Below are 26,007 nucleotides of genomic sequence, written 5' to 3' on the forward strand. Positions count from 1 at the left end.
TGTTTTTTCCTTAAAAAAAAATACAAGAAAGACTTTGCTGCTATTTGAGTTTAAACTGATTTTGGAGACAATTATCAAAAGGTTTGACTAACAATTTAACAACACTCATTTGGATATGTATGGAGATGACCAATTTTAAAACTTTTTTTTTAATGGAATAAGAGTTCATTTTCAAAAAGTTCACCCAGATTCGGCCAAATTTAAAAAGATAAGAAAAACTACCACTTACTTTGTCAGGCACTCTCTCTCTATTATTTTCATTTAATCCTCATATCTGAATTTACCCCAGGTCACAGATGAAGAAATGGAGGGAGCAAGAGGCTGGGGTTAGACACTGACTAATCGGCAGAGCCAGGATGCACATCTAGGTCTATTTGATTCCAAGAGCTATGTCTTAAATCTAAGCCAAACTTTAAGCTAAAAAATAAATGCTGACATTGAATAATAATGTTTGTTGCTTCCTCTCATGAAAAGGTACAAGACTACAGCTTAGTACCATCAACTGGGGCAAGTATTTAAAATAGAATTTGGATGCCAATGATGGGGTAGCAGGGAAATGAGAAAATTCACAAAAAAGAATAAGGAGGGGATTCAGAAGTTGGCGGAGTAGAAGGACGCTCGCAGGTCACCCTCTCCCACAAATACACCAAGACCCACATCTACAGACCCACTCAGCCAACCAGAGCACCTGTGGAACTCCGACAGAACATCGCCCTCTTCTAAAGATAAAGACACCAAAAATCTGGTAGGAGAAAAGGAAAAAAGAAAGAAAAAAAGGCAAAGCAGCGCGGGATGGGTCCCACGGTGAGGGAGCGGCAAAGGAGGACTGGCGCTCGCTCGCTGGGTCTCCCCTCTCCAACTGAGAGGCCAGTGGGACGGAGGGGGAGCCTCCGAGGCTCGGATCTGTACAGAGCAGCCCTTGACTAAAAGAACTAAGTTAAACGGGCACAGAGTGTCCCCCAGACACCCAGCCTGAGTCGCGGGCTGGCAGCGGTGGGCAGGGCCATGCTGCACAAGCCGGGCGGAGGACGGGGGAGGCTGCACGGAGGCAGCCCCGGGGGAACGCAAGGGGCTGCGCGCCGTGGCTGTGGCTGCACAGGGCAGAACAAACTGGGCCCTCCATAAAACAGCAAGGTTGATGTGCTCTCGGGGGAAGGGTGCACACCCCCATCTCTGAAAACCCGCGGAAAGTTTTCGGGGGAAGAGAGGCGGGGCTCAGGCACAGCCGCCATATCCTCCGCGCTGAGCACTCAGGTGGGGGCGGGGGCGAAACCTACATCCGCACCGAAGGGTTTAGCAGCCTCAGAGGCCAGACTGAGACTGGCCTGCAGCCCGGGGCAGATAGGATCCTTCCATCCTGGTCCCTCAGAGAACTTGCTCCACAAAGACAAACAAGGAGCTGGGTTCTGGCTCAGAGCAGGGACAGGGCTGTCCCTCGGTCTTCCCCGAGCCCACCTGCGGAGCGCCGACCAGGGCGGAGCGCGCAACCGCGCAGAGCAGCTGAGCTACCGGCGGCGGCGCAGGTAGAGCGAGAGCGGCCCCCCGCCTTTCGGGCAGGAACACAGCCCCTGACCGAGGTGCTGAGAGGGGGCACGACCCACCCTCCTACCCGGCCAGTCTGCAACATCTGACTGCGGCATCCGGAGGGGCAGCGACCCACCCGCCCACAGCAGAGGAGAGCTGCACCTTACCCAGTGTTAGGAGGAGGCGCGATCAGCTTGCCGACAGGTGCTGGGAGCAGCACAGAAGTAGGCGCCAATGGAGGGCCTCTGAAAACAGCAAGCTGAGCTTCCAAAACAGGACGAAGACAGAAAGACTTCATATTAAAAGCACACAGACTCCAGGAGAACACCGACAAAACCCCCCCTTTTTTTTTAAATCTTTTTTTACCTGTTCTATTATCTATTAATCTCTTAATCTTTACTTCTTAATTCATTTCTATTTCTCTTGGGTTTTGATGTCCTGCTATTGATTAGACACAGGTCTCAAATACGTCTATTCATCTCCCCCCCCCTTTTTTTGTAAAGGTTTCAAAAGGACGTATCAACCCGATTAATACTCTGCTTCAACTCACTCTTCTATTATTCATTATACACTGTTTTCAAACCCTATTTCTCCCTTCTTTTAAAATTCTTTCTCTCTCTCTCTTATTTTTTTTTCTTTTTTTCCTAAGTTCTATTCCTAAATAGGCATCAGATAGATAAAATGCTTAAGGACCAAAATAAACAACTGATACTCCATAAACCACAGTGCCAAAGAGGTATGAGCAAGATGAAGAAGCAGAAAAACCTTTCCCAATTAAAAGAACAAGAGAAATCCCCTGAAAGAAAGATCAACAAAATAGACATTGATAGCCTACTGGATCAAAATTTCAAAAAACGAGTGATCGAATTGCTGAAGGAATTAAAAGAGATAGTGTTTAGAGATATAAAATATGTCAAAAATGAAATTGAAGCTATAAAGAAGAGCCAAGTAGAATGGTTAAACTCATTGACAGAGATGAGGAATGATCTAATAGCTGTGCAAAGCCGACTAGATAATGCAGAGGAACGAATTAGTGATCTAGAAGACAGGGCAATAGAAAGCACCCATTCAGAAAAACTACAAGAGAAGCAAATAAAAAATAATGAAAATAGCATAAGGGACCTATGGGATAATATAAAGCTTCCCAATCTTTGCATAATAGGGTTCCCAGAAGGAGAAGAAAGATCAAAGAGGATTGAAAAGGTTTTTGAAGAAATCATGACTGAAAACTTCCCAAACTTAAAGAAGGAATCAGATATCCAAGTACAGGAAGCTCAGAGGGTCCCAAACAGGAAGAACCCAAATAGACCCACACCAAGACATATCATAATCAAGATGGCCATGGTCAAGGTTAAAGAAATGATTCTAAAGGCAGCAAGAGAAAAGCAAAGAGTAAGTTACAAGGGAACCCCCATAAGGCTCTCAGCTGATTTCTCTACACAAACACTACAGGCCAGAAGGGAGTGGCAAGATATATTCAAAGCCCTGAATGAAAAAAAGATCCAGCCTAGGGTCCTTTATCCAGCAAAGCTATCCTTGAGGATAGAAGGAGAAATAAAGAGTTTCACAGACAAAAAAAAAAAAAAAAAAAAAAAAAAAAGCTGCAGGAGTTTAGCAACACTAAACCCATGCTAAAAGAAATATTGAAAGGGCTATTCTAAATAGAAAAGCAGCAGGATGCTACAGAAATGAGAAACACACAACTGGAAAGGTGATAACTCATGAATTACAAATAAAGTAAACATGAAATTATAAAAGAAGACATACAAATCACTGAGAGTGGGAGAGGGAGGCAGGGAAATATGGAAAATATTTTTCTTTCTTTTTAAAATTTTTTTAACAGTAGGATGGGTTTGAGATCATGTTACTATCAGTTTAATAAAAACAGTTATAGTAATGGGTTGACAGATTTACAAAAAAGGGTAACCACAAGCCAAAAATTTACAAAGGAGTCACAAAAATTAAATAAAATCCATGATAATACAAAGGAAAATTACCAAACCACAAAAGGAAGAAGAAAGGAACAAAGAGGATATACCAATTCAACTGCAAATATAAGTTCAAAGTGGCAATAAACACACATCTATCATTAATTACTGTAAATGTTAATGGACTAAATGCTCCAGTCAAAAGACACAGAGTGGCAGACTGGATAATAAAGCAAGAACCTTCAATATGCTGCATACAAGAGACCCACTTTAGGGAGAACGACACATATAGATTGAGAGTGAAAGGATGGAACAGGTTATTCCATGCAAATGGAAAAGCCAGAAAAGCAGGTGTTGCAGTACTGATTTCAGACAAAATAGACTTTAAAACAAAGGCCATAAAGAAAGATAAAGAAGGACATTTTATAATGATTAAAGGAGTGATACAAGATGAGGATATTACACTCGTTAATATATACGCACCCAATATAGAAGCACCTAAGTAAATACAAGAATTACTAACAGAGATAAAGGGGGATATTGATGGGAATACAATCGTAGTTGAAGATTTTAACCCTGCATTAACATCACTAGACAGATCTTCCAGACAGAAAATAAACAAGGCAACAGAGAAATTAAATACTACAATAGAAAAACTAGATTTGGTGGATAATTTCAGAGCATTACACCCCCCAAAAATAGGATATACATTCTTTTCAAGTGCACATGGAATATTTTCCAGGATCGATCATGTACTTGGGCACAAAAGAAACCTCAACAATTTTAAGAAGATAGAAATTATCTCAAGCATCTTTACTGACCACAATGCCATGAAACTGGAAATCAACAACAGAGAAACAAAGGAGAAAAAAAGGAAAGCATGGAGATTAAACAATATGTTATTGAAAAAACAATGGATCAATGAGGAAATCAAAGCTGAAATTAAAAAATACCTTGAGACAAATGATAATGAAAGCACAACCACTCAAAACCTATGGGACACAGCAAAGACCAGTGCTAAGAGGGAAGTTTATAGCGATACAGGCCTTCCTCAAAAAAGAAGAACAATCTCAAATAAACAATTTAACCCGCCACCTGAATGAATTAGAAAAAGAAGAACAAAAAGCCCAAAAAGCAGCAGAAGGAAGGAAATAATAAAGATCAGAGAGGAATTAAATACAATAGAGTTTAACAAGACCACAGAAAAAATCAACCAAACCAAAAGCTGCTTTTTGAAAAAGTAAATAAAATCGAAAAACATCTGGCCAAACTCACAAAGAATAAAAAAGACAGAGCACAAATTAGCAAAATAAGAAAGGAAAATGGAGAAATTACAGCAAACAAAATAGAAATACAGAATATCATACGAGAATATTATGAAAAACTATATGGAATCAAACTGGATAACCTAGAGGAGATGGACAAGTTTCTGGAAACATACTGTCTACCAAAACTGAATCAAGAAGAATCTGAACAGTTGAACAATCCGATCAGTAGAAAGGAAATAGAAATAGCAATTAAAAACCTTCCTACAAATAAAAGTCCAGGACCGGACGGCTTCACCGGGGAATTCTACCAAACATACAAAGAAGAACTCATACCAGTCCTTCTCAAACTCTTCCAGACGATTGAAAAGGAGGGAATACTCCCAAACTCATTCTATGAAGCCACCATCACCCTGATACCAAAACCAGGCAAAGACACTACAAAAAAAAAAGAGAATTATAGGCCAATATCACTGATGAACATAGCCGCCAAAATCCTCACCAAAATTCTAGCAAATAGAATCCAACAACACATAAAAAAGATTATACATCATGACCAAGTGGGGTTCATCCCAGGGACACAAGGCTGGTTCAACATACGCAAATCAATCAGTGTAATACATAAGATCAACAAGAGAAAGGACAAAAACCACATGATCATCTCAATTGATGCAGAAAAAGCATTTGATAAAATTCAACACCCATTTATGATAAAAACTCTTGCCAAAGTGGGTATAGAGGGAACATATCTCAACATAATAAAAGCTATATATGACAAACCTACAGCCAGCATAGTACTCAACGGTGAAAAACTCAAAAGCTTCCCACTAAAATCTGGGACAATACAGGGATGCCCACTATCACCACTCCTATTCAACATAGTCCTGGAATTCCTAGCCACAGCAGTCAGGTAAGAGAAAGAAATAAAAGGGATCCAAATTGGAAAAGAAGAGGTAAAAGTGTCATTATATGCTGATGACATGTTACTATATATAGAAAACCCTAAAAGGTCCACACAAAAGCTACTAGAGCTGATTGAAGAATTCAGCAAGGTAGCAGGTTACAAAATTAACGTTCAAAAATCAGTTTCATTCCTTTACACTAACAATAAAACAACAGAAGAAGAAAGTAAAGAAACAATCCCCTTTCAAATATCACCCAAAGTAATAAAATATCTGGGAATAAATCTAAACAAGGAGGTGAAAGAATTATACACAGAAAACTATAAACCTTTGATGAAGGAAATTAAAGAAGGCTTTAAAAAATGGAAAGATATTCCATGCTCTTGGATTGGAAGAATCAATATTGTTAAAATGGTCACACTGCCCAAGGCAATCTACAGATTTAATGCAATCCCTATCCAATTACCCAGGACATATTTCACAGAACTAGAAAAAATCATAATAAAATTCATATGGAACCATCAAAGACCTAGAAATGCCAAAGCATTACTGAAGAGAAAGAAAGAGGCTGGAGGAATAACTCTCCCAGACTTCAGACAATACTATACAGCTACAGTCATCAAGAAAGCATGGTATTGGTACCAAAACAGACATATAGACCAATGGAACAGAATAGAGAGCCCAGAAATGAACCCACAAACTTTTGGTCAACTCATCTTTGACAAAGGAGGCAAGAATATACATTGGAATAAACACAGTCTCTTCAGCAAATGGGGTTGGGAAAACTGGACAGCAGCATGTAAAACAATGAGGCTAGAACACTCCCTTACACCATATACAAAAATCAACTCAAAATGGATTAAAGACTTAAACATAAGACAAGATACAATAAACCACCTAGAGGAAAACATAGGCAAAACATTATCTCACATACATTTAAAACTTTTCTCCTAGAAGAAATAAAAGGAAGAATAAACAAATGGGACCTAATGAAACTTACAAGCTTCTGCACAGCAAAGGAAACCAGAAATAAAAGAAGAAAACCTAAGGAATGGGAGAAAATTTTTGCAAGTGAAACCGACAAAGGCTTGATCTCCAGAATATATAAGCAGCCCATACTACTCAATAAGAAAAAAATAAACAACCCAATCCAAAAATGGGCAGAATACCTAAACAAACAATTCTCCAAGGAAGACATACAAATGATCAAAAAGCACATGAAAAAATGCTCAATATCACTAATTATCAGAGAAATGCAAATCAAAACTACAATGAGGTCTCACCTCACACCAGTCAGAATGGCCGTCATTCAAAAATCCACAAATGACAAATGCTGGAGAGGCTGTGGAGGAAGGGGAACCCTCCTACACTGCTGGTGGGAATGCAGTTTGGTGCAGCCACTATGGAAAACAGTGTGGAGATTCCTCAAAAGACTAGGAATAGACTTACCATATGACCCAGGAATCCCACTCTTGGGCTTGTATCCAGAAGGAAATCAACTTCAGGATGACACCTGCACCCCAATCTTCATAGCAGCACTATTTACAATAGCCAAAACATGGAAACAGCCTAAATGTCCATCAACAGGTGACTGGATAAAGAAGAGGTGGTATATTTATACAATGGAATACTACTCAGCCATAAAAACCGACAACATAATGCCATTTGCAGCAACATTGATGCTCCTGGAGAATGTCATTCTAAGTGAAGTAAGACAGAAAGAGAAAGAAAAATACCATATGAGATCGCTCATATGTGGAATCTAAAAAACAAAAACAAAAACAAACAAACAAACAAAAACAAAGCGTAAATAAAGGACAGAAATAGACTCACAGACAGAGAATACAGACTTGTGGTTACCAGGGGGGTGGAGGGTGGGACGGGATAGACTGGGATTTCAAAATTGTAGAATAGACTACACAGTATAGCACAGGGAAATATACGCAAAATGTTATGATAACTCAGAAAAAAATGTGACTATGAGTGTGTATATGTCCATGAATAACTGAAAAATTGTGCTGAACACTGGAATTTGACACAACATTGTAAAATGATTATAAATCAATAAAAAATGTTAAAACTTTAAACCTAAAAAAAAGAAAAAAGAAAGAATACTGAGCTAGAATGGGGAAGCCTTGGCTGTGAAGATTGCCTTGGCTATTCATTCATTCATTCATTCATTCATTCAGCAAGTATTTATTGGGTGGTTACTATGTATCAGGTCCTATGAAATGAATTCTAGCTGCTACAGTGATAAAAGTACAAGGTTTCTGAATCCAAATACTTTATAATCTAGGGAGGCCACAGACCTGTAAACGAGGACTCATACTTCACTTGAATATTGGATACTATATACAGTGGAGGACAGTTGCGGAAGAGAGAAGTTAAAACCCTGGTGTAGCTGGTGAGGTTGGAAAGCATTAGAAGGTGTTCACAGAAGGATTAGTGGTTAGGCTGTAAAATGGAAGGATGTGAAATTGGGGAGAATGTTTCTCCTCAGAGGACACAGGACCTAATAAAGACATGGATGTGCGAAAGAACATTTCCCGACCTCTGGGTAATGCAATATAACCTAAATTTAAGGTGTTGGTGAAAAAGCTGGTAAGAAATGGGGCCTGACAAATAGGCCTAAATGTTCATAAATCTGGTGATGGAGAAATTAAAGAATCTTTAACAAGGTTGTATATTATCATTTTTATTCATTAGAAAAATTACTCTGTATCAGTGCAGTGAAAAGGTTAAGCTGTAGTAAGTCTAAAAGCAAAATGAAAATAATTCCATATACTTATTTAGCACACAGGAATTTATAAATACTAGTTATTGATGTAAAAAGTACTCTGAATCTCTAAAAATTATGTGATCTACTCATTGAGTATATGTGTGCTTCATTTAAATAACCCCCATTATAGAATTTAACTTTAGAAATGTTTCTTTCAAGTAGGTATCACTTAGATGACAGTGTGAAGTAGATGTCACATCTCTGTGGTCCTGTTTCCCAATCGCCCTTCATCTTGCCCTGTCCTTTTCACTGTTAGTGTCTTTAACATCTCATCCTCCCAAGTGAGCATCCTCCCATGCCCATCACAACTCCCACCATACTGGGAAGCTTAGGTCCTTGATCCTTTTATTGAAATGTCCCACAAAAACATCTTATCTAAAAGCATGCTGTAAAGACAGCCCTTGTTGGGGAATCCTTCTCAGGAGATACATTTACACTCTGTCCTACAGAGGAGGCTCTTGCCTTTATAGGAGGGGTAGTAAGAATTTTACGGCCAAGAAGAAGCTTAGGTCTATCCCATTTGTACATTTATTTAATAAGTATTAAATGTGTAAGTGGTTACCATAGTGACAGGATAACTCAAACATAGATTCGGCTATTAGTGTGTTACCTGTGTAGCCAGGAGAGACTATGATCAAGAATTTTCAAATCCAAGATAGAGATTAAAATCACCAAAGTGAATACAGATAAAAGTGTGGGAAGCAAAAAATAAATATCTTAGTTTATTATTTTACATGATGGAATTAAACAGCCTGCTTAATGGGAAATTGCAAATTTTTTTCCCATTTTAAAGCCTCTTTTATGTTAATTTGAATTTAATTTACATGCCACTTTAGATACAATATATTTGTCTTTCAGAGTTTTTGTTTTAGGTAGGTTTTTAACAGTTTAACTGGGAAGTTAAATTGTATCTTTAGAAGTTACATTATCAGGATGAACTAATTAATTGTCCAGAAGAGAAGAGTGAGATTTTATAATCTTGTTTGATTTGATTGTTAGTGCAAGAATCAGACATCATTCATCTGGAGAAATGCTATTGGCTGCTGAGGGCTCAATCCCGAACTGGATGATTTGATTTAGAGACATTTGGCCCATTGGCTTCACCACCAATTCGTCCATCCCTGACTGAAGGTGGGAATCCTTCTATTTTCTACAAATGTTCTTTTCTAAACACGTGAGCCTTGTTCCACCTTTGGAGCCTTGCGTAAGTCGGTTTACCTTTCTGCACCTGAATATTCTCATATATAAAATCAGTTTGACCAAGACGATCATTATGAAACTGTGCTCCAGTGCGGTGCCTCAGCATCTGGTGCAGGGTCAGGGTGGTGGACACTGAATAGGCAAAGCTCTAGCTTCCACACATGACCCCACCTCTTCCTCAGCTGAGGAGTGTCTATTGTATATCTTTTATATAGAAGAAGGTTCCACTGCTGTATCCTTCCCCCAACTTTGAAAAATTAAGAAACCACTGGACTAGACCATCTCTAAGGTCCTCACTTAGCTCTAAAATTTTCACTACTATATATATATATATATTAAATGAGGTTTACAAAGAGTAGTTGTGGGTGATAATCACAAAAACTGTATTGGAAATCTGAAAGCTTGGGTTCTGCTTCTGATTCAGACCTCTTTAAAAAAATTTCTTACTTTTAGCAAGTCATTTAATTACTTCTTAGCTTCAATTTTCTGCTCTTTGAGGGCACAGAATTAGAGTCTTGAAATAGACAGTCTGTATTCTTCAGGTTTCTAGTAAGTTTTAGAAATATTTGTTAGGGGAGCTAGAACAGACAGGGCTTCCACTGTGCATTCAGCAGTGCAGTATTTTTTTTACCTTTTTAGAATTAGAGATTGAGAAATCATTTCATTTGAAAACAAAATGATTCCATTTATTTTTTATGAAAAGTTTAAAAACCACAGGATTAGATAATAAATTGCCCTTTATTTCTGAAATTTAATATATTTATTTATACAGATTAAGTGGCACAATGAAGACTGCAGTACAGAATTTCTTTCTCTTATAATATAGTGTGTTAGTTTTCTTTGCTTCATGAAGGAGCTGTATGAAGCTTGTTAATAACAACACAGTATATCTTTGATAGAGTTCAACTTTTCTTCTTCTTTTTTCCTTTTTCTTCTTAGTCTTTCCATATTAGGATAATTGTGGTCTCTGGCTTTTTTCCAGTTAAATTTTTGAAATATATTTTTAATTTTACATTCTACAATCACTTTTGACTTTTGGAATTAATATAAGATAGAGACAGGTAGGCAGACAAAACCAAACACTAAATGATAGTATTTTCTTCTAAGAAGTTAAATTTTGGTTATAATTATGCCAGGGGGGAAAAAAAAAACTTCCTAAGACAGTGGAAACTACTGATAACTTTTAAAAACTACGTCAGCTTATGTAAGTCATGCCTCCTTTCATAAGCATATCATTATTAACAGGAAGTTTGTTGGCTGTGATTTATTCTGTGTTCCTATTTTACAGGTTTATTTAATGATTTTGGTGAAAATCATGACAGCCACATAGATTTTAAGGAGATATTCTGTGGGTTATCAGCTTGTTGCAGAGGACCTCTGGCTGAAAGACAGAAATGTAAGTGTGTTAAACATCACAAAATTTGGAAGCTATACAGAGAAATAAATTAGCATCCATTCATGTAAAAAATCATCTGATTAAAGCTTGAATTTTCATCCCTTTGGCAAATAGCAGTCTCTTGCTGAGGTTTTACTGAGGTCAGTGTAAAGGTTAAATCATCTATTCTTTTTTACTGTGGAGTAATTTAAGATCTTTGTTATTAATAATGGTTGAATTTCCAGATGAATGTACAATTCATGACAAATGAACTACATCAGTCATGATGTGTTTTAAAATGTTAAGCATATAGAAATTATTTTCTGGTAGTCTATATAGAAAATTTGTCTTGCTTAACTTGAATTCCAACTTATTTTCTATCACTGTGTATATTGATATTTTATTAGCAAAATTAAATTTATGATAAAACAATTTTATTAAATACTAAATTTATCTTTTAAACCTAGCTAAAATATTATAGCATAATTTATAAGCATATTACATTAATAAATCTTAACCATATTTGGTTAGGAAAATGCAGCAGTTTACATTTAATTGGAACCTAATTCTTATATATTCACTAGGGTCATTATCACTGCATCTTTCTAAAATACATCTTCACAAATACAGCATATTTTGGGTATGATACTTAATAGTTCAATATTCTTTAGTAATGTTGTACTGTGATGCACTGTGTTAATTTAATAGCATAATTATTACACTGGTGTGTGAAGTAGATAATTATTTAATCTTAAAAATTTAGATTTTTTTTATCTTCCCTGATAGAATACCATTACTCTAACCTGGCTTTCTGATAGATTATTTGTTCACATTAAAGTTCTGTTAGTAAAGAGGCTGAAGCCTTTGTTCCTCAATTTAGGTTAATTATTGTCTTAAATTTTTCTTTAAATTTATTTTTTGCCAGTGGACTAGTGGAAGTTAACCAACTAGACTAACTAGCAATTTTGCTGATATTGATGTTAATTAGCAAAGTGCTGATATTTCGGATTTTCAGCTTGTTGTATATAAACTTCATTGAATATTTCAAATTGTTCTTAGGCAAAAATATTGGGTGCACATTAATTACATTGGAGAGGCAAAATCTTTATACAGTCATCTCTCATTATCTGCTGAGTATTGGTTCTGACACCCCCTCAGATACCAAATACATGGATGTTCAAGTCCTTATGTAAAATGGCATAGTATTTGCATATAACCTATGCACATCCTCCTGTATACTTTAAATCATCTCTAGGTTACTTGTAATACCTAATATAATGTAATTGTTTGTAAATAAAATGTAAATGATATGTAAATAGTTGTCAGTGAATAGCAAATTCAAGTTTTGCTTTTGAGAACTTTCTGGGAAAGTTATATATATATATATTTTATATATATATATTTTTTTGATCTACTGTTTATACCTGTGAATGCAGAACCAATGGATACAGGGGGCTGACTGTACCAGCTTTTTGTTGATTCTTAATGTAGATGGAATATTTTCCACATTGTAAGAATCAACTGTGAAGTGATCAGTTTTAAATATAAGAAATTAATTTAAAAGCTTGAATTACCTTCTCAAAATCTGTGAGATATTGTATAGTAACTTGGCCCTTTTTCAGATTGCAAGAAATTTAACTTTAGATTTAAGTGAAGGATAGAGTTCTCTAAGCTGGCTAATGATATAAGGAGAGAGACTTGTGAAGTGTACAGGAATGCCTACAAGTTCAAAGGACTTTAAGGACACAGTGTCCTCCAAATAAGAACTTAATCCAGAATGTAGTTGTTTGAGGAACTAAGTAATTTTACTAGGGCAGCTTGTAATAAAATGTATTATACTTCAGAATATGAAAGTAATTTCCCTCCATAAGAGTTTCTTTTCTTTAGTTTGCTTCAAGGTATTTGATGTTGACGGTGACGGAGTTCTTTCTAGGGTTGAACTGAGAGACACGTGGTTGCACATTTAGAGGTCTGGAAGGACAACTGCACCGATGATACCCTGGTAAAGTCTGATTGTATACATCTTCTTGCATGTAAACTTCCAACAGGAACATAGAGTGAAGAATTTTTTAAAAGAGGTTGAGAAAAAGATTTCTTACTACTTCCAGGTTCTATATTATGCTACTCAAAATATTCATAGCCAAAGATGCAAAATTAGGAAGAGAATTTGCCTTAGAAAATTTAATAAACTGAATGTATTATGTAAAAAAAAATGAAACCACTGGAAAATTGTATAATCGTTAAGGTAAACAATCTATTTCTGTAATTAAAAAAAAAAACTTGACAAAATACTTTATACTTCAGCTACTGGCTAATAAAAACGATACCTTCTCTTTCCTAACTACTGACTTGGGTTTCTGGGTTTAAAGGAATTACATGTGGATGTATCCAACATTGTAGAAGACAGATAGAATGCACATGACACCACAAAGGTGAGTCTAGCAGAGACTAATTTGTTCTTTTCTAAAAATACATTATATTCTGAATTGGTATACATACCTTACATATACATAATTGAATCTCTTCTACATCATCCCTGCTAAATGCTTATTTGGACCTGTGGTTACAATACCTCCAAGTTGTCCCTAAGGAAAGCCCATTCCACCTTTAAACAACTCCATTAAGTGTTATTTACATAAAAACATTATATTTTATAAGCTAGGCATTTTATAAAAATTAAGTAGAGACAGACCTTGCCATCTGTAATTTATAATCTTTACTTCTCCCATTTTAATACATTATGGTAAAACAAAGCTTATGTTGAGCAAAAGAAGCCACAGAATAAAAGAACACATTGTACAATTCAATTTATATGAAGTTCTAGAACAGAGACAGAACTAATGTTAATAAGTGTTACAATAGTGATTTAGGAGATGGGTGATTTAACTGGGAAGGACCATAGGATATCTGGGATGATGGAAATTATTTTTTATCTCAATCTGGGTGGTGTATATATTTTAAAAATTTTTTTTCAATAATATTGGTGAGGGTCTGTCCTAAGTTCTTTAATAGCAGCCAGAATAAGTGTATAATAGCAGAAACAAGCATGTACTTTACAAAGAATAAGGCCTTGAACTTTTTCAGTTTCACAACATTTATTGAAGATATTATAATAGGTTTGCCTTAATGTCTATGTATCCCTGTGAAACTGAAGATAATCCATATATGTGAGACACATATGACTTAATTTGACCCTTTCTATTCAAATCTTGACATGTACCAAGTAGTAGATGGTAGGATGTAGACCATAGTATTCTTATACAGGCATAGAAAAATAAGTAACATTTTTTTTTAATCACAAATCCAGAAGAAATCATCATAGTCTTATTAACTGACACTCAAAAGAAATAAATAGTAGAAATTAATTTTCAGGGCTTGATCTTTGGCAATTCAGATAACCGTCTTCATTTACTTTTCTGCCCAAAGTAAGGTAGCCATTTCTATTTGGTATATATGAAAACAGAAACATAGGAAAGTTTCTTTTAGGAAATACCTATGTAGAGATACAATTTCCATTGCCTTTTTTCTGGGTGTTTGATAAGTATGGGGTTATCATTGCTGTCTATTTTTATGTAAGACTGAGCTTCTTCTTATGGCTGTACTTTGAACATTAAAAAAAAGATCATTTAGCTGCTCCATCTCCGTGTAACCATAACAATGAAATGGTAAAAATTTAGAATAGAATTTGGACCTTTCAAACAAACCTATTACCCATAGTCACTGGTGACTAAACTGTGACAATATTACCCATTATTTTGTATCATTACATTGGTATTAATATACTTTAATGGAAGTTGCATCCTGAAAGTCAATAATTACCACCACAGTGCTTTAAAATCTTTTCTTATAATAAATGGTATTATATATTGAATGAATACATGAATATGATTAATAATAAATATTACTAAGTATCATTAAATAATAAAACGTTAGATAATAATAATATAATTAAGTAATAAAAGCTAAGAACATTATTATTCATCTAGGATTGTTAAGGTGATTGTTCAAAACATGAAGTAAGAAGCATTTGGTTATATTTTTGCCTCCCAAGAAATATGTCTACTGTACATAAATGTAATTTTTGGTACACTATGACACCAAAAACAAAAAATACCACTTTACTCAACTTGTGAAAGTAATGCTAAATTTTATTTTGAGGAAATGTTAATATAGATACTCATTTATTATATATATTTAGTTCTTTTAAATCTCTTAAGAAGTCTAATGATATTGCCATGTGTTTTAAAGAAGATCTTAGAAAATTATTAGGGTCAATGTGCATAATCCAGAGAGTTTGGAAAGATGATTTCAAAGTTAGTAAATAGTCCTTTTTCTCTACCCAGAACCTTTTGTTGGTTCTGTTAGTAAACTTCACCTTGAACCAGAAGATACTGTGAGTTATTTCCCAGGTCTTACTGGAGGAAGATTTTTGGTGATAAATTGCCCACGTTATGACTCACTACTTCAGAGTTTGGTTACTTTTGAACTTATTTTTGCTGGCCTACTTTTAGATGAACACATAGCATCTACATTAAATCATTAGTTTTCTTTCAGACAAATGACCGTTGCAAGTTTAATAAAACAGATTTTATTCAAATAATATAAGAAAATGAAGATTTAAGATATTCTTAAACATTGTTTCTCTTTCAGAATGGCCATCTTAACTCTAGAGGAATATCAGATCTGGAGTGTGAAAAATGTTCTTGCCAATGAGTTTTTGAATCTACTTTTCCAGGTATGTTTAAGGTAAGTGACAGAGACCGAGGGCAGTGGTACCAGTAGTTCTACATCTTTTCCATTATGTAGTAGTTTGACAACTAGACTACAAAACCATATATTGTCAAAAGAACTGCATTAACCTGTACACCACCTGCAGATTGTAAGTTAGAGCGTGCGTGCTTCTCAGAGTCACAATATGCATGATAGGAAAGTAGAGTATAGCTGATAATGTTTATCTTAATAACTCATGATAGAGCAGATTGTAAACTCATAGAAAAGAATTTAAAATGTAAAAGCCATTATAATTTACTATTTTTCTTTACTTTTTTTTTTTAAGACCCTTCCTAACAAGTAAGGCAGTGTGGACAGAGACATAGATCATAAGTCGGCAGCTGTAAATTTTTCACAAAGTATACAATCTTTCCAGTTAGGAGGTTATTTTAGATGCAAAGCTGTTTCTTAATTATCTTTTTTTTTTCTTTTTTTTAATTTATCCTTTAGAAGGCCCAAAAAAGTTTGAAGGAGAAAGGAGGAAAGAAAAGCTGTCAGGGGTGAACATGAAATTATAAAACTTGCCAGATTTTAACTATTTTCCCAGTTAAAGGAGTTCTCTTTGCTCCAATTTAAAGAAACAACTTACAGTTTCCCATTTTTCATAGTTATTCATAAATATATGTTGATTTAATAGTATTTTACAGGGGGGAGGTGTGTGAGTAGGGACAGACTGGAAGTTCAAGATTTGTAAATACTCACAGTATATATAGAATAGATAAACAAGTTTATACTGTATAGCACAGGGAAATATATTCAAGATTTTGTAGTAGCTCATGGTGAAAAAATATGAAAACAAATATACGTATATTCATAAAAGACTGAAAAATTGTGCTGTACACCAGAAATTGACACAACATTGTAAACGGACTATAACTCAGTAAAAAAATAAAAATCAAGATAAAACTGTTAGAACACTGTAAAAAAAGGAGTATTTTAGATTTTTCCTATTTTATTCTCCTTTTCTTATAAAAGCACCCCTATGAAGATCAATAAGGCTTGATATCTTTATATCTATCATGATCCTCCATTGTAAATACAGAGTAACTTGCCTGTGACACAGCTATGTTAGAATAAATGAAAATTGAACTCTTCCTGACAGCTAATAATTAATGTATATTTAAAGCATATGAAATCTGATAAGCCTATGATACCCATTTATATCAATCAGTTGCTCCACTGTCAGTTATCAGCCAGGATCTAAGTTGATGTCTTTATAAAATATAAGTACATATAAAAATAATATGAACATACTGCAAACAGAAATGACTTCCTTAGTAATATGAAAATTGAGCAGCTATCTTTATCTCATTCAAAATGATGTCCTCAATTACTTTAAGTTATCATTAATTATATAAACATTTTGACCACTTAAGTTTATGTCTGAGTCATCTTGAAACTCTTACATAGCAAAGCATTTTGAACTTTTATATTGCCTTTCCTAATTTCTCATACATATCAGGGACTTGCATAGGCACTATTTTTTCTATGACTCTATAAACAGGTGTATGCCTGAGATTTTGTTTTGTGTCTCAGTGTTTCTAGCATTATATTACTGACAGATTTTTTGTTGGTTATCAATCTAATTTTTTTCCTGGAATATATAGTCCTTTCATATATATATATATATATATATATATATATATATATATATATATATATATATAGTCAGTTTAAAATGTTGTGTCAATTTCTGGTGTACAGCACAATGCTTCAGTCATACATGAACTTACATTTATTCATTTTCATACTCTTTTTCACCATAAGTTACTACAAAACCGTATTGGATATAATTCCCTGTGCTATACAGTATGAACTTGTTTTTAAATTGGGAGTTTGAGATTTGCAGGTACTAAATATTAACATTACATTTTATGATGCTCACTTTATCCCATATTCAGACATGCTTTTAAATCTTTATTTTCACTTAATATATAAGTAAGCAGACTTACTCTAAACTGTTTTATTTTCTGTCTGTTTCTAAAATAGAATTAGCTAGTAAATTCAGTGATAAATGCTTGAATTATACTTTTATTTTATTTGCAAAGATCCCACTCCTGGCTGACCATTTTGCGTATTTAAGTATAAAGTAAGTAAATGTCAGTAGAATTAGGAAACCATTCCTGTGGTAGTATTATTTTCAGTCCTTTCAAATAAACTCAGTGCCCAATATTTTGCAGAGGAAGCATTCTAAACATGATCAGGATCTTCTATCTTGTACGTTTGTCAGAAAGCGTCAAATGTTAAACAGTTTGATAAACAGAATAGTGCACCACACTGACCCCTAACTATATGCATGCTCTAATCCTGAAATCTGTGAATATGTTATTTTACATGGCAAAGGGGATTTTGTAGATGTATCAGGTTAAGGACTCTGAGACAGGGAGATTATCCTGGATTATCTACATGGGCCTAGTCTAACAACAGGATTCCTTAAAAATTGAAAAGCTTTCCCAGCTCTGGTCAGAAAGATATGACTTTGGAAGAAGGATTAGAAAGCTGTAAAGCTTTTAGATTTGAAGATAGAGGAAGGGCCATGGGTAAAGAAGTGTGGGTGAACTCTAGAAGCTGGAAAAGACAAGGAAATATATTCTTCCTTTGACCCACAGAAGGGCATAGCGCTGCTGACATCTTGACTTTCAGCCAAGTGATACCTGTTCCTGACTTGACCTACAGAACCATAAAATAATAAGTTTGTGTTGCTTTAAGCTGCAAAATTTGTGATAATTTGTTACAGCAGTGATAAAAATAACGGAGATAATCCAAATTTATGGATTGGAGGGCTCGACATTTTAAAGATGTCAGTTCCCCTTCAACTGATCCGAAGATTTATATGTGCACATCAAAATCCCCAAAAGTTAATTGTTGTTACTGTTTTTTTGTAGAACTTGACAAGCTGATTCTAAATACATAGAGAAGCGTGAAGGGCCAACAATAGCCAAGATGATATTAAAGAACAATCTTAAAGTACTTATTATAAAACAATATTAAGTCTATGTGATAACTACCTAAAGTTAGACATATAGACAAATGGAACAGTATTGAATTAAACCCTGTACCATACATGAACAGTAATTTTAGATAGAGTATAAATCTAATAAATTTGAAACATAAAGCAAAGCATCTGGGGGAGGGTAAAGCTCAGGTGGAATGTGTGCTTAGCATGCATAAGGTCTTGGGTTCAACTCCCAGTACCTCCATTAATAAATAACCTAATCCCGCACAAAAATAAAGCATCTAGAAAATAATGTAGGAGATATTTTAATGACTTTAAAGTGGCAAAGATTTCTTAAACAGGATACAGCACTAAACATAAAAGAAGAATTTTAAGTTGGACTTCAGTAAAATTAAAAATTATTTTTATCAAGAGATACCATTAAGAAAGTGAAAAGCTAAGCCACATGGTGGGAAAATATATTTGCTATACCTATATCCAAAAAAAGACTTGTATCTAGGGCATATAAAGAACAAAAACCAGTGGAGAAAAAGCAGAACCTCAATATTAAAATGTGCAAAAAAATTGAACACTTGCTTCAAAAAAAAAAAAAAATCCAAATAAGCTATGGAAAGAGGCTGACCTCTTTAATAATAATGGAAATATGTACTAAAACCACACTTGGAACACCATTAGACATCCACTAGAATAGTTAGTTGTTAAGTGATACGAAGCATTGGTGAGGGCAACAAGCAATGGGGACTCTTACACATGGCAAGTGGGAATATAAATTCTTACAAATACTTTGGAAATAGGCTTTTTGAATGAAAGTTATATATGTATATGTGTGTATATATATGTACACACACACACATACACATACATACACACACACACCCCCTATTACCAAGGGTAACCCATGTGTGTACCCTTCAGAAACTTCTACATCTGAGCACCAAAGGACATCCAGAAAATTCTCATAATCACTTTTTCTTATAGCCCCAAATAGAAAATGACCCAAACACCTGTAAACAATAAATACATAACCATAAGTGGTGGCACATGCATACAAGTTGTATACTTTAAGCAATAAAAATAAATATACTAGTTTACAGAAAACACTAGTGGATGAATCTTACATAATGTTGAGTGGAAAGTACGGGACCAAAAATTTCAAAAGCAAAAAAGCCAATCCATGGTGGCTGAATATATGATGTTGAGTCCATCAAAGGTGTGCCGTAGTATCTGGGAAGAAATCCAAAGTGGAACAGCAATGTTCTGTTTCTTGACTGGATGAAGGTTACATAGATGTGTTTACATTGTGAAAAATCACTGAGCTGCATACTTAAGATGTGTTCATATTTAAGCATGTATATTATACTTGCATTTTTTAAAAAATGTTTGCTTGCAAAAAAAGATACCCAAAGCCTAAATATTTATCAGTAGGAGAATGGATAAAACAAATGATAGTATATTCAAACAATGGAATACTATTCAACAATAAAAAAGAATCAACTACTGATACAAGGATGAACCTCAGAAGCCTAATTTATACATTTCATTGTCAGGTAAATTTTAACTCAAAAGGTAAACAAAACTATAAACAGGCATGTGCCCTGGGGGAGGGGTGCTGTAGCCTTTGTCTCCTCAGACCTGTGCCATTACTGGCACATCTCGCAAGAAGAGAGGCAAAGCTCAGCCACAGCTACCATCTCCTGTTCATAGTGCCTGGGTGGGGGCAGGGCTGAGACCTGAAACTGCATGTGGGGGCTCCACAACCTCCTAGGCAGGACTGAGACTTGTTTATAGCCCGAGGCAGGGAGGATCTGTCTACCCTGACACCTCAGAGAACTTGTGCTGCCAAGGGAAACAAGGAGCTCAGATTTGGCTCAGAGTGTAGGTGGGGCTGTTCCGCGGTCTTCCCAGAGCCCACCTACAGACCGCTTACCTGAGGCAGAGCAGGCAGCTGCACAGAGCAGCAGAGTGACCAGCACCAGGAGAGGGCAGGTGGGCAGCCACCCACCTTCCTGGCAGGAACACAGCACTTGACCACGCTGCTGGGATGGGGTGTGATCTGCCCTCCTGCCTCCCACTGAGCACAGCATCTGACTGTGGCATCAGGAGGGGGAGTGACCTGCCCGCCCACTGGGTAAGAGCTCAGCTCCTGACCTAGTGTTAGGAGGGGGCACAATCTGCTAGCCAACAGCCACTGAGAGCAGCACAGATGAGGGCATCAACAGAAGGCCTATGAAACAGCAAGCTGAGTTCGTGAAGCAGGGCAAAGACACAAAGAACTGTCAATAAAATCATTAAGGGCACACCATCTCCAGGTTAAGTACATAACTGATATCCTTAAGCCACGGTGCCAGAGAGATATGAGCAATATGAAGAAGCAGAGAAACCACTCCCAATTAAATGATCAAGAGAAGTTCCCTGAAAGCATGATCAAGGAAATAGACATTGATGGCCTACTAGATCATGGTTTCAAAAAAAGAGTGATCAAAGTACTGAAGGAACTAAAAGAAATAGGGTTTAGGGATATAAAATATGTCAAAAATGAAATAGAAACTATAGAGAAGAACCAAGTAGAATTAGTAAACTCATTGGCTGAGATGAGAGCTGACCTAAAGGCTGTGCAAAGCAGACTAGAAAATACAGAAGAACAAATATGTGATCTAGAAGACAGGACAACAGAAAGCACCCAATCAGAACAGCTGAGAGAAAAACAAATAAAAAACAATGAAAACAATATACGGGACCTATGGGGTAATATAAAGTGTGCCAATCTATGCATAATAGGAGTTCCAGAAGGGGAAAAAGAACAAATGGGATTGAAAAGGTGTGGGAAGGACTCATGACTGAAAACTTCCCAAACCTAAAGAAGGAATCATATCCAAGCACATGAGGTTTAGAGGGTCCCAAACAGGGAGAACCCAAACAGACCCACACCAAGGCACATCCTAATCAAGTTAACCAGAGTCAAGGATAAAGAAATGATCCTAAAGGAAGCAAGAGGAAAACAAAGAGTGAGTTACAAGGGAATCCCCATAAGGTTTTCAGCTGATTTCTCTACACTGTTTACAACAGCTAAGACATGGAAACAGCCTAAAATGTACTTCAACAGATGACTGGATAAAGACGTGGGATATTTATATGATGGGATACTATTCAGCCACAAAAACTGACAACAATGCCATTTGCAGAGACATGGATGCTCCTGGAGAATGTTATTCTAGGTTGAGCAGAACAGAAAGAGGAATACCATATGAGATCACTCATGTGTGGAATTTTAAATATATGCAAGATCTTGTGGTAACTCACAGCAAAAAAAAAAAAATGTGACAATGAATATATGAACGTTCAGGTATAACTGAAAAATTTTGCTCTACAGTGGAATTTGTCATAACATTGTAAAATGACTATTACCTAATAAAAAGTGTTTAAAAATAAGTAAAATAAAATATAACCTTTAAAATACTGTATAATGAGAGGTGTGATGTTCTAGCATCTGTTCTAAGAAGTACGTTAGACACACATAAGAATAGCCAGTGGTCAGAAAGATCACATGTTATCAGCTATCACCCCATGCAAATTAATGGCATTTAGTAGATATTCATATATGTGTGTACATATATAAAATATGTATTAGTATATATGTAAATCAAATAAAATAATTATATTATAATCTAATGTAAAATCATATCAGCAAGCGCACTGTGCTGACATAAAAGATGCACAGTTACTATAAGGCCTCTCCCCTTATTTACTATCAGTGTCAGAAAGTCTCTTGGAATAAGTTAGCAGCATTAAAAACTCTAAAAAGACACAAGAATGCACTCTCTGTTAAAGAAACCAAAAGAAAAAACAAATGAATGGACAATTAAGATCCTACAGATAAAAATACCAATTTTTATGGGAATTAGCCTTAAAATAAAAAATAAGGAGATTTTATTCTAATTTCACCTTTTGAATAAAGATATACAAAATTTAGCTGAATACTTTCGTATTTTGCACTTATGAAGAAAACATGTATTTGCAATGAAAAAGCAGATATTATCTTGCCTTTTGAGTATTCTAAAGTTTTAGGTTTGAATATATTTCATCTTAAATGGTCTTAAGCACTATGCAGTGGTTGGTGTTTTAAAAATACCACTGTTTCTGGAACTTCTAAAAGTGATTCAAAAAAATTATATTTTTGTAATGATTTAGTAATGGCCCGGATATTATTTTTAACAAGACTACTCAGCATGGAATGCTGCAAGATTTTTTCAATGAGTTTATATTCACACATGTTTAAGATTGTCACTATATTATGAGAAAATGTCAACCGTGGCAGTAATTTGACTTGAAAACGAGGTAAGCTGAGAATCATATTTTAAGTATAAAATAAATGATTGCATTCCTTTAAAGACAAGAAATTAAAAACATGATAAACTCTGACTTTGACAAACTTAAAATATAAAAATTAACATAATGTGATTTTACACACTTCTCTTTAACTCTTTCAGTACTTTCTCAGCCCTTTTCCCATTACACCCGCGTCCCCGCTCCTGAACCTTTGTGTACACACCTCCGATTACACGGGGGAGGGGGACCCGGGCGGTGAGGACCAGGGGCGCGGACACTCACCCGCTCCCGGCGGGCGAGGAGAATATTCGAAGCGGGCCCGCCAGCGCACCCGTCCCATCCTGCCCGGCCGGCCGTGGCTCCAGCTCGGTCAGGTCCACACAAACCCCGGCAGGAAGCGGGCTCAGGCCGTGGGAAACCGGCGTATCTTCAGACAGCGGGCGGGGAGCGTCCTTCTCCCGCGAACACGCAGGCAGCGCTGTGCCGGAGCCTCCCTGGCGCCGCCCGCTCAGTCCTGAGGAAAACAAGCTCCGCCCCCAGAGAAGACGCTGGTTGCTGATGCGGACTGCGTATGCGCACCGCCACCTAAGACACGTTGGCTTCGCGCGCCCCCTGCAGGTCCTCGAGGGCGGTGCAGGATACTCAGAACTCACTGTAGAACACATGACCCCTCCCAGCCAGGATGCTAAATCACTGGAAATCTCAGTGCCCTGGCCTCTTTGTTGATGGAACTGGCGATGCTCTCATTCAGCCATGCCTGCTCACTTGCCTGGCACATGCCTCAGTCCTTGGAATCCCGCCTGAATCAGATTCTGTTCTGGAGGAAAGACAGGTGCAGAAGAATCTCAAAATTCCAAACTTAGAAGATGATCAGGAACCCAAACTCAACTCTTTCAACTCCCTGCGGTCCCCTGAGGAGTGTGGTTTTCTCAAAACCATCTGCCCAGTATCAGGAGCAGACCAAGCCTCAGGTAGCTTAGAGAGGCTATCATGCAGCACATGCTTTGGACGGTTCTCAGTTCTGAACTGCATGATCCTGAGACCCTTTTGTATCTCCTAACACTGTTTTCTCATACATATAGTGATGGTTATTGATGACTGACTTAATCTTCTTACAATGCTGAGGTGCTGTTGTTCCTTGGATAACCGAATATTTTGAAGGGATCAACTGTTTATCACTTCCCCCTAATTAAGTATGTTTTTAAAACTAGACATGTTTCAGGGGGCACTCAGGTCCTCCTCTTGCACCAGTTCCTGAGGTGTTGGCAGTTTCTGCTCTGAGCTCCAGATCCTGATCCTGCCGGTGGTCTATGGTGATGCCAGTGTGTACATGCTCTTCCTTGTGCACCGGTGTGGAAAGGAGACAGCCCTTCCCCTACATGAGGCTGCATCATGCTGACACTCAAAGCAGGCACAATGAAGAATCAGCTAGAGTTCCCGGCACCAGCTGTCCCAGGTAGAAATATCACCTTCACCACAGTGTTCCTGTGCTCCTGTCAGGCCTTCACTACTCCCAGCAGGCCATGCATGAGCAGTGTGACAGGTGACTGCCTGTCCCAGCACAGCATGGTGGTGATGATCCCACCTTATCTGTTTGTCTTTGGAGTGTCCCCACACCTCTCTGAGATTCACTTTGCTCTTCTCACAGGCAGGATTGTACAGGCATGAAACTCACAGGCTTATGGTAGGTAGTCATGGTAGCTGCTCACCCAGTGGCAGGCTCTGCCGAGAGGGCTGCTGGGAGTGCTGTGTGTCTTCACACTTGTCCTTCACTCACCCCAATGAAATAACTCTTGGCCTTATCCTTCCCTGGCCTCTGGCCTTTCTGTGTTTGAAAAAAGAACATGGAAACAATCTGTTTGCAAAGAAGTTTTGAGGTTCTGTCCATCTGGTCCAGGAAATGCTGACTCTGCTAGATGTGCTGTTGGCTGGGCTCTCATGGGAGAGGCTTGGGCAGGAATTCCCTTGGCAATAAGCTGCCCCACCCAGGCCTTTCCATGATCCAGACTGCTGAGACCAGGGTGCAAATCCCCAGCTCCCCACTTGTCAACAATGTGACCTTGGCAACTTTCTCAAACCCAAGCTTTGTCCACCCAAAGTCAGCAGAGATGGGGGATAACAGAATGTCCTGCACAGAGTGTCTGTGCAGATTAAGTGAGCTAGAACAGACAGAAGAGTGGTGGGGTCTGGCCCGTTGGTTGGCAGAAGGGAGCTCACCATTTGCAGCAATTTCCGCGGGTCACCCAGCAATCTGCCCAGAGGCTTAGCCACTCCATCACTGTTATGTATCTGAAGTCCACTTAACCACATAGGAGAGAAACAAACACATATTCTGAGTGTAGCTGCCACAGGGAAAAGTGCATCTGAGCGGGGAGTAATACCAGAGGGTGATCAGGATGGTGGAAGATGCCCCCTGGGTTTGAGCAGAGTGGAGCTGCCCTCCAGAGCCTTGGGTTAGTGAGGATGGGCTTTTAGAAATGCCCCTCTCCTTTACCCATCATGCTGGGTCCTGCGGGTACTGAGTCCCACAATCGGTGTGCTGCTAGTGCCCTCAGCACAGAGAAAAACCCAGGGGTTCCCACAAGGCTTCGGCCACGTCCTCTGCTTCCTTAACTCCCACTCTGTTGACCCCACCTGGGATGCAGAGATGAGGTGAGGCAGGGGCTTTTGCTGTCAACACCACTGCTCTACCCTGGGAAACTGACACACAGTAGGTGCTCGGTAAGTCATTGTTGAATGAACAGTAATAGTGGGCCAAGTTTCTGTGGGTGTCTGTGCCCCGAGATCAGGGACCCCTCAGGGCCCACCTCACAAGTGACATGAAAATAATAATGCCACCAGGAGCAATAACAGTTCCTCAGAATAAGTGGGCTTTTCCAAGCACTCTCCACCTGTTGCATAGGCCTCCCAGCAGGAAAGTGAGCTGTCAGGGGCAACACTGCACTCTCCACTGTAACAAGGAGAAAGCCAAGGGCCACAGAG

At 37.4% G+C, this 26,007-nt stretch overlaps 2 long non-coding RNA genes across 3 annotated transcripts in view; one reads left to right on the forward strand and one right to left on the reverse strand.

The window, feature by feature from the left end:
• Window positions 1-25,201, reverse strand: part of LOC141577169 (uncharacterized) — a 33,141-nt gene extending 7,940 nt beyond the window's left edge. Inside the window, exon 1 of the long non-coding RNA XR_012505831.1 lies at window positions 23,308-25,201. This is a non-coding gene — a long non-coding RNA (uncharacterized LOC141577169). The remainder of the gene's footprint in view (window positions 1-23,307) is intronic.
• Window positions 6,929-13,324, forward strand: LOC141577168 (uncharacterized). Of its 2 annotated transcripts, none has more exons than XR_012505830.1 (3): window positions 6,929-9,602; window positions 10,887-10,994; window positions 12,861-13,324. It is a non-coding gene; the product is annotated as an uncharacterized LOC141577168 (long non-coding RNA). The 2 variants fall into 2 exon arrangements; XR_012505829.1 differs by having other exon boundaries at window positions 6,931-9,529.
• Window positions 25,202-26,007: the final 806 nt, after the last annotated feature.

Source organism: Camelus bactrianus, chromosome 3 (genome assembly GCF_048773025.1).
Source record: "Camelus bactrianus isolate YW-2024 breed Bactrian camel chromosome 3, ASM4877302v1, whole genome shotgun sequence".
NCBI classification, from domain to species: Eukaryota; Metazoa; Chordata; class Mammalia; order Artiodactyla; family Camelidae; genus Camelus; species Camelus bactrianus.